The sequence below is a fragment of the Coenobita brevimanus genome, chromosome 2 (genome assembly GCF_032717465.1).
Source record: "Coenobita brevimanus isolate Jiangsu-jjx chromosome 2, ASM3271746v2, whole genome shotgun sequence".
Taxonomy (NCBI): domain Eukaryota; kingdom Metazoa; phylum Arthropoda; class Malacostraca; order Decapoda; family Coenobitidae; genus Coenobita; species Coenobita brevimanus.
This window is the reverse complement of record NC_136955.1, coordinates 20396909-20409369: the sequence shown is the minus strand read 5'-3', so window position 1 is coordinate 20409369 and position 12461 is coordinate 20396909.

Here is a 12461-nt window from a genome sequence, read left to right as displayed (position 1 = left end):
TATATCGGTGAAGATATGATGCCTACTCTGTATGTTAAACGCTAGGTCATATGGATGTAGAGTCTGTTTCTGTTATTGCAAGTTTGACAAATATACCAAGTCCAACTGGCGGGTCCTGTTATTATCCAGAAGACTAGGGTACAGTCAGTGTGGAGCCTAAACTTGGGGAGAGGAACTGATGACCACCGCTTGGTGGGGGTAAAAGTCAAGGTTCAGGAGCAATGGAAAAAAAAGAAGGAGGGAAGGACAGGAGGAAGTAGCCCATACAAGGAGGGTAGAAAAGTTGCAAGAGAATGGAGAAAAAAGGCAGAATATAAGAGAAAAGTGGAGGAACGATTGGGTTAATATGATTTAGAACAGATAGGTGAGTGCAAGATATTCACAGAAGAAATCTGTGCAGCAAGTGAGGTGATGTGCGGGGTGAAGAGAAGACGAAAGGAGGTGCAAAGAACAGCATAGTGGAATGAAGAGGTTTGGTAAGCTGTGAAGCAAACGAAGAAAGCATATAGTGAGTGGATGGGAAGCAGAGGCATGGAGGAAGTTGAATGACGGAAGAGAGAGTTATATGTAGGGAGAAAGAGAGAGGTAAGAGAGTAAGAAGAGAGGGTGAATTTGGAATGAATTTGAGTGTAAAGTGGAGGGAATATAAGAAAATGTTCTGAGAGGAAGTAAAGGGAGTTAGACAGGGTGATAAAGAAGTTAGTAGGTAAGTGAAAAATATAAATGGTAGATTGATAGTGGAGAAGAGAAAAAATGTGACCATATGGAAAGAACACTTTAAGGAAATGGCTGGGAGAAGGAAGGTGGTGAGAAGAGAAAAAGAGATCGGTAGGACGGAAGTAGTGAAAGCAATGAAGAAAACGAAAATGGGTAAAGCCCCAGGCATTAATAGAGTGTGTGGTGAAATGATGAAGCATGGGGAGAGATTGTAGCAGAATGGATATGGAAGATGTGTAGATTGGCCTGGGAGGAAGGGGAGGCCAAGGGAGGAAGGGGAGGGATGGAGTGGAGAGATATATGAGAGAGGGAGGTGTGTGAGCTGAGGAGAAAGAAGTGAAGTGGCGGAGAAGAGACGATTCGTTTGTGGCCACCCTTACGGGATTAAGAAGTCTGGCAATAGATAGAGAGATAGATTTCAAAATAACGGAGAAAAGTAGTATAGATGTTGTTATAAAGTACCTTCCTCAACAGAGTGAGCTGCTACATGTCTATATTTACACCCAAATTCGTGAAGCAATAGCGGCAATGATTATTTCGACAAGTATATGGACTATAGGCCATTTTACCCCTGGACAATTTTACCCCAGGACTTCTTCCCCTCCAGACATTTTCCCCCTTGACTTATTTCCCCCGGAGCATAGAAATACCTTTGTTACTAAGTTACTTTAGTACCGACTCGCCCTACTGTACAGTAGGTAGCCCAGTGGCCAGCACCACATCCCGGCCTATGTTGCCGTGCCATAGGACTCGGTCTCTCTTTTGTGACCCTCGTGTTTTCAAAGTAGTCCTTTGCAGCCGCCTTAGCGTCACCTGATGACACCCTGTGGCATCTTTGTTTAGGATTCTATTGGGAGTCCTTCAAGAACATTTCATGGTCCCTACTGGGGCCTTTTGATACCTTTTTACTGACCCTTTCTAGTCTGGTGAAGTAGCATCCAGCAACTCTCCTGCATTCCAGATCTTGTTAAGTGACTTTCGATTATCCCTTCTCTTTCATGAGATTGTAGGTAAGCTGAACTATTTTTAGCCAGACCGTCTATTTTTCAAATTAACCTTTTCCCTGAGGGTCAAGCAGCAAACAGTTTAGTTGTTCAAGTTTTGCACACACACACACACACACACACACACACACACACACACACACACACACACACACACACACACACACACACACACACAAGGAACAGAAAAGTTCAAAAACTCCAGGTAAGTCTGCAAGAAAAATTCTGGCAGTAAAAGGATTAACCACTTCACCCAAAATGTGTCATTACCATTGCTACTATCAGAAGATTTAGTCATCGCAGAAGCACCCTAGTAGGAAAACTGTTAATGAGGCTTGTGTTAACCTCCCTCTGTTCGAGAAATCCTTCCTAATACAGTCGTATATGTTGAACACGTCGCCTTCAAATCAATGGCGGATTTATGTTATTCATATTATAACCAGACGATTTCATTTCGTTTTTGAGACACTTTTTTTTTTTCTATTGTAGGGATTCTATACAGCCTTCATTAGCCCTTTATTACTTAAGCTAAAGAAAATACCCTGGCAGTTAATGCCAAAAAAAAAAAAAAAGAAAGAAAGAAAGAAAATGCATCATCTGTCTGAAAAGGTTGAGAGAATTTTGAGACTGGAAAAATGCAGGAGAGGTAGATAAAGTTTTGATGGAAAAATAAAGTTAGGCGGAGTTTAAGCATCCTGAGGCGACGTAACAATGTTGTCAAAGCCAACTGGAAGAATGCGCTGGAGGACGAGAATAATTATGCGTGGAGAATCGAGAAATTATTTAAGACGTGGTGCTGGAGAGAGAGAGAGAGAGAGAGAGAGAGAGAGAGAGAGAGAGAGAGAGAGAGAGAGAGACGCAGGACGCCTTCATGTGATGGCACCGATCTGATCTGCGGCGTAGCATCCCAAGTATACAAACGTCGCTTAGCCCTCTCTCTATCACTTCAGAGGACTGCAGGAGAAGAATAATCCTGACTTGCAGTCCACCGTGTTCATGTGGTGCTGCGACTATTATAAGTACTTCTAATTTGAGGACGTGGTGCTGGAAAAGGACACCATCACGCTGTGACACTGATATGGCCGGACGGATCCACTACCCGGCTATACAAACGTCTTTCAGCTCACTAACTGTCCCCCAAAGGATGCTGGAAGATTTCAGGAAAGGGACAACTTTGGCCTGCAGTCCACCGGGTATACACGTTTCAGATGAACCAAGGGCTACAACTACTATAAACCTTTAACTTGGCCCAGATTTTGTCCTTTTGCAGCTCACGTAGTTCAGTGGCAGCATAAGAGAATGCTATGGTTCTGCATCCTTTTCACGGCACTTCTTCTTGATTAGGACCATGTTCGTGTTACATTTTCAGTATTTATATTCGTGAGATGTCAATTTCAGGCCAAAGTATAGTAAAATAAATATAATAAATTTGTGGAGTATATAATTCACTTCATATTCTTGCTGCTACCAAAATTTCTCATCAGGTTAGGAGAGTCTCTTGCATCCCCTGGTAGACTGGGTGGCATAATATTTTAGTGTGTGTGTGCTTTTTTTCCTCTAGACGAATTTTTTAAAAGTTAGGAATGATGTATGACAGTGAAAGGGGTTAATGAATACTAAATCTTACCCCTATGGTTCGACAAGTCACCCCAAACCCGAATGAAACTGTCTGGTAAAAGCATGAGTTGAAGTACAAAACACGTCATGGGGCTGAAGGAGTTATTGAAGGCGATGTATAACCCACTCCAAGTCTCTCCCAGGCTGAATGTTTGACGGCAGTAAGAAGGAAACGTAAACACGGTACTTTAATGTGGAAGTGTAAGCATTCTGAGATACCAAAGTTTTGTCAAAATCATGCTGAATAATGCACTGAAAGACAAGAACAATCATACATGGTAAAAACTGGTAATTATATAAAAAAAAATAGTTTTAGTGGGAGAATAATGAGAGGTGAAACCGAAACGACATAAAGTACAGTTCCGTTGTGTCCATGTGAATATATAGTCAGACGCCTTAAGCCAGAAAGAGTTGCCCACAAACAAATCGCCTCCATATCACCCTGTCCCTTGCTGTCAGACGGTCCTCCCTCCAACTTACATACCCCTCCAGCATATAACTCCACCCCATCCCTCCATCAACAAAAATCGACCTAATATCACCTTGCTCACCGCCACCTTTCCACCCCCATTCCTCCATCTCGTCCTAGGTCTTCTTCTCTTTTTCCGCCTCCACCTCACTCACATATACACACATATACGGAACATAATGTCGCTCCACAGATTAGTTCAGGAACTGTGAAATTCTTACTTGATACTCTGAGAAGTATTTTGGTTCTGAAATTCTCATCACAAGGCTCCAAAAGTTACTGTTCTTGACACGTCATATATAGTAATGAAATTAACTGATTTTTATGTCGGCGACTGTAAGTACATAGTATTATAGTCGCGGCGCACGACTCTGAGGTTGCTTTTATCGTACCCTGGCAACCTACCTCTCAACAGCACGTCCGATTTCGTATCATATTATACACGAATCATATTCTTATACACGAATATATTATACACGAATATTTTTATTCACGAACATATTATAAATGAGCGTATTATATTATACACGAAATCGGAAGCACTGTTGAGGGGTAGGTTGCCAGGGCACGATAATTACAACCTCAGAGTCGTGCGCCGCAACTATAATAGTAGCAGCAGCAGCAGCAGCAGCAGCAGCAGCAGTAGTAGTAGTAGTAGTAGTAGTAGTAGTAGTATACGACCTTACAGCGAAAATGCTACAGGAAATATACCATGATGTCACCATAGAGCCAGCCCTGCTTCCTCTAGACGGTGAGCATTTCGACCACAGAACAGCAGACCCATCAAATGATGCAAGAGTGGATGGCAGTGCTCGAGGTTCTGGACACGTGGGCAGAGGGCTTTCGTCGACATTGGGATGTTTGATCCTATGGCAGCATGTCATCGTGAGCTGCCTCTCGAGGCTGCGCGCAAGGGGAATGAAAAAATAAAAAAATAAAAAAAACGGTCGATTCACTCCCCTTGTGTTCACATCAGGTGGGACGGATCCAGAGGCGGTGAGATTCTACCCGAAACTGGCAGAGGTTCTTTCTGAGAAGAAGCGTCAACCTCAGAGTTCTGTTAAGCCTGGATGAGATGTCGACTGTCATTCTCCCTCGTGAGGTGTGCACTCCTATGCCTCAGGAGCACAAGATCATCAGCCCTCAGGCCTGTCTCTCTGGAGGGTATGGACTGCGAAGTTACTGTGGTCAAGAGCTGCATAGACTAGCGACTCCAATAGATTAAGGTCTTTATTAACACTGCGGTGTTAATAAAACATAAAGTAATAAAAGCAGTTGCTGGTAGTTGGTAACTATACTCATTGGCGTGTTATAGGCCAACGGATTTATTATGAAGGTTAGTGTTAACCTTCACAGTACAATTCCAAATGGTGAACTGTACTATGAAAGTTGATTTTGATTTTCACAATATAATTAAAAAACAGATGGAGGTGAAAGGAGTAGAAGTAATAGTAGTAGTAGTAGTAGTAGTAGCAGTAGTAATAGCAGTAGTAGTAGTAGCAGTAGTAGTAGCAGTAGTAGTAGTAGTAATGGCAGTAGTAATGGTAGTAGTAGTAGTTGCAGCCCCAGCATATCTAATACGGGAACCCAAAGGACTGATATCTAAAATTGCCTGTTCCTGTAGTCCACCATCCTCTTTTTGAGATACAGGGAGAATTGAGGGACGTTTGTATAATGAGACAATAGAGCAGCCTAGATGCATCAGTGCCACCACATGAAGGCATCCCTCCAACACCAGCTGTACGTAAGAACTATGAACTAAGTGGTTGATAGTTTGGCTTGCACTCCGGGTCTGGGCCAGAGTAATTATTCACCTGATTAGGATGTTAAAAAACAATTATTACAGAAGCTATCTTTAAATGATTTGTTGCAGTTAATCAACCATCTTGAACAACTCTAACGTATGGAAGTGAAGCTTGGACCTTGTTGGAAGGACATAAGTCAAGAGTGAGAACAGTGGAAATGAGTTATTTGAGCGTAACATGTGGAGTTACATAGAGAGACAGACTGACAAATGAGGAGGTGAAGGAGCGCTGTGATGTGGATGTGGATGTGACAGAAAGCGTTAGGAAAAATACATTGAGGTCAGAGAAGAGAGTGTAGTGCGTGAGGTGGACGGAGTGAGGAGGGAGAGGCCAAGGATGGGATGGAGGGATGGAGTGGAGAGGTATAAGAGAGAGGGCGGTGTGAGGTGGGAGTAGGGTAGTAAAATGACAGGGGACCGGGCGGCATATTTCCGATGTATATGGGTATTCGTCTCAATACTACGGTCAGCTACCTCAGCCAATCAGCCCTGGTGAGATAGGTTAGGTTAGGTGAGGGTAAATATTTGAAGCATCAGTAATTTTGCCTGGGAAACACATTGAACATATTTTCGAGAGAAATCTATGGTTAGACTTGAAGCGACTGGATGAGCGTCGTTCCTGGCTGAAGGTTCCTGGTGATGAGACGAGTACGCATACAGAACGGAAATATGTGCCCGGGCAACATGGAGGCGATTTGTTTGTGTCATCCCTTACGGGATTAAGGCGTCTGACAATAGAACGATAGATAGAACAAATTTGTGATATGTATGTGTCACACACAGCTCCTGCAGTACCACGTAGGATATCAAGGTGGTAGTGGATTTGATTACGAGTGTTATGAAGCATGTTTAGCGAGATGGAAGCCAGTGCCTTTTCAGTCCGGTGTCTTGATTTAGTGATCTTTTTAACATTCTCTGCATATACTCTATCTTTTCCGTAGCTCTATAAAAAGAATTCCATAGGCCTGATATCCAGGGAACAAGAAGGCCTTGGAATAGGCCAATCTCGCCAGGGCCAACGAGAATGGGAATTTCTCACTGAAGAACATATACACACGTAATCCTCAGTTTAAAGAAAATACAGTGAAAAATTATTTGAGTTCCTTGATTAATTATATAACTTTTTTTTCCTTCACATATTTCGCAGTCCAGATTTTATGAAGTGTTGTAATCAGGGGAACATTTTATGGACACCCTGTAGATCAGATTTTATGTAACCCCTCCAATGCAGTGATTCTCGGTCTGTCTGTCTGTCTCTCATTAGTTTGCTGCTAACAGACGATTTTACTGATGTTTGAAGTTTTCTGTGAGCGAATAAACCTCTCACAGTCTGGACAACTTTAGTTCCCTATCTGGTTAACGGCGGACGATTTTATTCAGCTGAGAGTGAGTCCCAAGAGACTGGTAGTACTAAATGAATCTTCTACGGTGTGAAAAGAACGAAAGATAGACCCAAAGATACACAAATATACCCAAATACTATTAATGTCTCCAAATCGCTAACATATTTCATTTTTGCAAGTTTCAGACGATCCCATTTTAATCACAGTTGACTCATGGTAGTGTAGATATTTATAAAGGTAATATCTACCTTCTACAGGACGAGAAACCTCTCTAATCTAAAAATACATGTCTTGTGAAAGAAAGTGTGTGTGTGTGTGTGTGTGTGTGTGTGTGTGTGTGTGTGTGTGTGTGTGTGTGTGTGTGAGAGAGAGAGAGAGAGAGAGAGAGAGAGAGAGAGAGAGAGATAGGCCATTGTATTCGACGAACTTAAAAAACCCATAATGGTAGTGTGATAAGTGCATGATGGATGGTACAGTAAGAGTCTTTCATTACGCGCCAGGAAGAGAATAATTATATGTACTAGAGGCAAGAATTTTTGGAAGATATGAGCGACTTAGCTCTGAACGCATGGTGTATTGTAGTGAACGGTTGGGAGGAGAAGTGCAGTCAGCCAATGGAAAAAAGTCTACGCCTATAGTGTTTGGAAGATTTTACTGGTAACGCTGCCTTGAACAACACTAACAGTTGAACTAATAAAGAGCATCCTGAGTTGTTTCCCTTCATTTATTCTATAACTAATGTTCTGAATGTTATGTTTTTTGTTTTTCTTTTATATATATCTCCCGTTTTTAGCAAGGCGAAGCGAGGTAGTTTTTGTTGATGTGTGTCTGTATGTGTGTTTGTGTGTGTATGTATCTGTTGCCAAAATATCTCGAAAAGTTGTGGACAAATTTTTACCCAACCTTCGGGAAATAGGAACTATGTAAATGTGCAGAAGCCAACTAGTTTTGGTGAGGATCTAATCAAAGACGACCTAATGCCAGCCACCATATATTTTTACAATGGGGATTAGGATTATGTGAAACGCGGTGACTGAATTTCGTAGAGTTTTGCGAAGTTTAATCAGCAGCTTTTAGCTGGGCGAGAAGATAAAGTCTGTGTGTGTGTGTGTGTGTGTGTGTGTGTGTGTGTGTGTGTGTGTGTGTGTGTGTGTGTGTTGCCAAAATATATGTTTCAAAGTTGGTTTGAACGAGTAGGTAGCCTGTACCTTAACCAACCACATATTTGGGTGGGTGATTAGCATTCACCCCCCCCCAATGCTTTTGTTTCATTGTTTCTATGTTTCTTCCCTTGGTCGAGTGTAAATCAGAGTGGAAGAGAGAAGAGATAGATCACGTGCGAGATGGAGAACAGGCATAAGAATTATTGAGAATAAAGTCCCTACCTATTTGTAAACAGGATATCATAACCTGTGACTTTTATTCTCCCCTACAAGGAGAGTATGTTTTAACCCCTGTTTGTTTGTTTATTTGTCTGTTAGCAGGATTACTCAAAAACTAAAAGAGAGATTTGGACCAAATTTGGTGGGTAGATAGCCCTGTCCCAGGGAACAATCGATTAACTTTTGGGACAGATTCGGATCGTATTACAGATTCTGGATCCGGAAAACACTCTCTGGAAAACCCTAATCAGTGATGAGAAAACCTAACTCATTATGAAGAGTGGTTTGGAAATTACGTTGTCCCTGTCGGAGAGATGCGCTCCACTGAGTGCCCCTCTAGTTCATTATATAATTGCTTAGCCCATACGTCAGCTGTTATATACAGATATTGTAGACAGACAGACAGAAAAATAAATGTAATATGTACGATACTGTAGTTGCGGTGTGGTGCAGTGCTTCTGCCGCCAATGTATTATAATGATCTGGCTACTGGCTTGAATGTGTTGTCTAGTACGGACAGCTTCCCGCTGCAAAAGTGCAGCTTAAAGAAGACAAAGCTGAGAAGACTGTTTTATGTGTACAGATCAGAGAATCTGTTCACTCAGCGTAACGTGATGGCATCGGGTAAGCGTGATTCCCCCTTTACCTCTCTCCCAATTAAATTAGTGAGAAGCAGAAAGCAACTAGACTCCCAGAGATTACGACGAACCTCTTCTAGTAAAGTAGTCTGTCGTCGTTGGAGGTGTTGCATAACCTCAGTTCCTGACTGTGTGTCTGTCGTCCTACATGTCCAACTACATTAGCTTGGCAGAGAATCATCCTACAAAAATAGGTAGACGAATGGATGGAGAGAGAGAGAGAGAGAGAGAGAGAGAGAGAGAGAGAGAGAGAGAGAGAGAGAGAGAGAGAGAGACCACAAGTAGGAAAGTTAATTGAGCAGAAGGAAATTAAAGAGAGGACTGAAACGGAAATGAGGTTAATGGAACGGGGTAATAGGGGAGGAATGGGTGGAAGGCGAGAGGAGGAGGAGGAGGAGAGAGAAAAACTGGAACAGGAACAGGAAGAAGAAAAGGAGGAGGAGAAGGAGGAAGAGGGAGAGGAGGAGGAATAGGAAGATGGGAGGTAAGATTGTGAAATAATGGAAAGAACGATAATTAATAAGGTCTAAATACACCAAAAAATTATCTTATGCTAACCTATAATACATACAAGTGTAAACACAGATTCCATCCATCATCCATTTCTGTGTTACTCCATCAATAGCTAGGCATTTCAGTTTCGACGTTTAAGGGAAAGGAACTAATCACACTTCCCTGGGTAGCATTAAGCTAGCCTCAGTAATGACTGCCACCCAGCCTGACATAGCTATCGTGGAGTCTTAGTTAATCAACCCTGAACTTAGGCAAATCCAAGGCTATGATTTATTATACAGATTTTGCAAAGGGAAACATTGAGGTGGAGTAGTGATATGACATAGCAAACTCAGTCCCTTTCTTTTAGGGCGCCTCCACACGTGTGCTCAAACAAGTGTTGGCAACATGTAAGCAACACAGTAACGATCACGCTGCAAACATGTTGGGAACAGCAGCGTCCATATCATGTTGGCAACATCATGATGAAGTCTCAGCTGCCTCGTATGGATACACTTATCCCATCACCTCTGCTGTCAGTGTCCGAACCTGCACTGAAACATGTTTGCAAACATCTGTCCAAATACTGCTGCAAACATGTTCCCGAACATGTTGCCAGCTGTGTTGCAAATATATGTTTGAGCACGCGTGTGGACGCGCACTCAGATGTTGGCACCCCTGAAGAAGTGGAGACGTTGTGGGTACGTGTCGCTTAAACCCACACTGCATTTCATATTGCTTCAGATATTTACAGCGTACTTTACCATCCATGTCTTTCCCTCAACAAGGACCAACTTCTTCAATATCTCACTCACAACGCGGGTAGTTTAAGGGTACGTTACTCAAGCTCTAAGTTTCAGTGGAGACTTTAATGGAGTGCGACACCACCAATCTCCTGAATGAGTTTCATCTCTCACAGGTTGTCGATTTCTCTACATTTAAAAAACGCACTGGATATAATATTGACTGACCTGAGCAGCCATTACTCACCACCTCAGGTAATGGCCCCGTAAGGATGCAGTAATCACTCTTCAGTCCTGTGGTCTCCATTGCATACATCGTCCCTCAAAGTTCCATCTGAAGTATCACCCATAGTACGACCTCAGTTTAACATTTTAGCAATTGGATCTTCACCTATCATTAGATTGTACAAGTAGTTCTCAGCCCTGAAGATGTTTCCACGAAATGAGAAAGCTACCAGTCACCACTCACAGCTGCTCATCACCACTCCTTTAAGGGGAAAAAATGACAAAACACCCAGTAGATTTACCCTATATGGCAGAGTTAAAAGATTATTACAACACAGTAACCTAGCCGTCCATTCTAATAATAATGCCTTTTCTAACTGCATGAGGAGTGAAGTAATGAAAGACATCAAACTGTCCATAAAAATCAGTATCATCTTAATCAACTGAATTTTTTTAGGGAAACAACCGTCAGTAACTAAGAAAGTGAGCCTGTGTGATTGTTCAAGCCAAAACGTCTTGAACAATCACACAGGCTCACTTTCCTGTGTCTGTCATCACTCCATTTAAGAGGCAGCTGGGTAGACCAACAAGGATTTTGCTTCCATCTGCCAGTAACTCCCCAGGCCAGATCCAACCAATATCTCTACCTATTTGCCTTCCCAACAACTAATCCGACAGATCAGGAACACACACACACTGCCACAAACTAAGAGCCAAGACAACAATTCCCTTTACGTCTGTCGCGAAATGTCATAATGAACTATATTCGTTTCACACTCATTTGGGCTAGGACTGTCACCTGTTCACCTTGAATGCCAAGCTGTAACACCAGATTAACAATTTAATTGGTGCTACTCATGAAGAGGTGCTATAGAATGGATATAGAAGCATAACACTGATTTTTTTCAGTCACTGAACTACGTGAAATAATCTACAAAAGGACGGAAATCCGGGCCAATCTATAGCGAAAGCACTATAGAAACATATAGAATTTTCGGAATTTTGTGACGTGACCTCAACGTAAAAAAAAGAAAAGAAAAAGAAAAAGAACATAATCTTACACGTGCCTCTCCGTAAATTACAGATTGCCTCACAGATCCACCCTCCCCACTGTTAGCATTTTCTCCTTTAAATATATGGCAATTAGGGCACCAACCCCATTTAAGAGTTTGAAGTGCAGTGGAGTATGTGTCATTTTCACAACAACTCAGCCATGTATATCCTTTATTGCTAAAACCGCATGACGATTCATTCATTATTTGTATCTATATCTCGACACTAAATAAGCAACACAATATTTTGCTAAATTCCTTAGTATATCAGTAGGAAAGAATTAACCGTCCAGATAAAATACACAAACTACTTCTTTAAAGTCCTTGGTATTTTCAAACTAAACTATTACTTTTCCAGAAAATAATACATACATTGTTCTTCTAAATCCTAAGTATATTAACATGAAATATTATCCTTCCTGATAAAATATTGCGCTTCACCGTGACTAATAGATGCTCTTACATAAACATATGTTATTAAACGCTTTAATGTTCCACGGTGTTTTATTATTATTATGAGTATCTATCACTTCCAGAATAATTCAACAGATATTTATCCTCTAACCAAAACAGTCTTTGGTTCCATAAGTTACTGTTATCCTCATAAAACTCCTAAATTTCTACATAATTTTTCCCCATTAAGTAAAGCAGAGTTAAAGAGTTTCTGATAGAGGCATGAAATATTAGTCCTTGTAGAGACAGAGAATGTGTTGCACTGAAAATGCCCAATCCATTTAGCATATTAACTACAAACAAAAATAAGTAATAAAAAAGATACAAGGTAGGGCAGTGGATGTTGGAGAGGCCAAAGTGAGAGAGGGCAGTGTTTGGAAACTCCCTGTACTGTTGTTTGCGGATGATACTGTGTTGTTAAGTGAAGACGAAGGGGAGCTGCAAAGCTTGGTGGATGAGTTTGGGAGAGTGTGTAAGAAACGGAATCTAAAGGTGAATGTAAGGAAGAGTAAAGTTATGGTC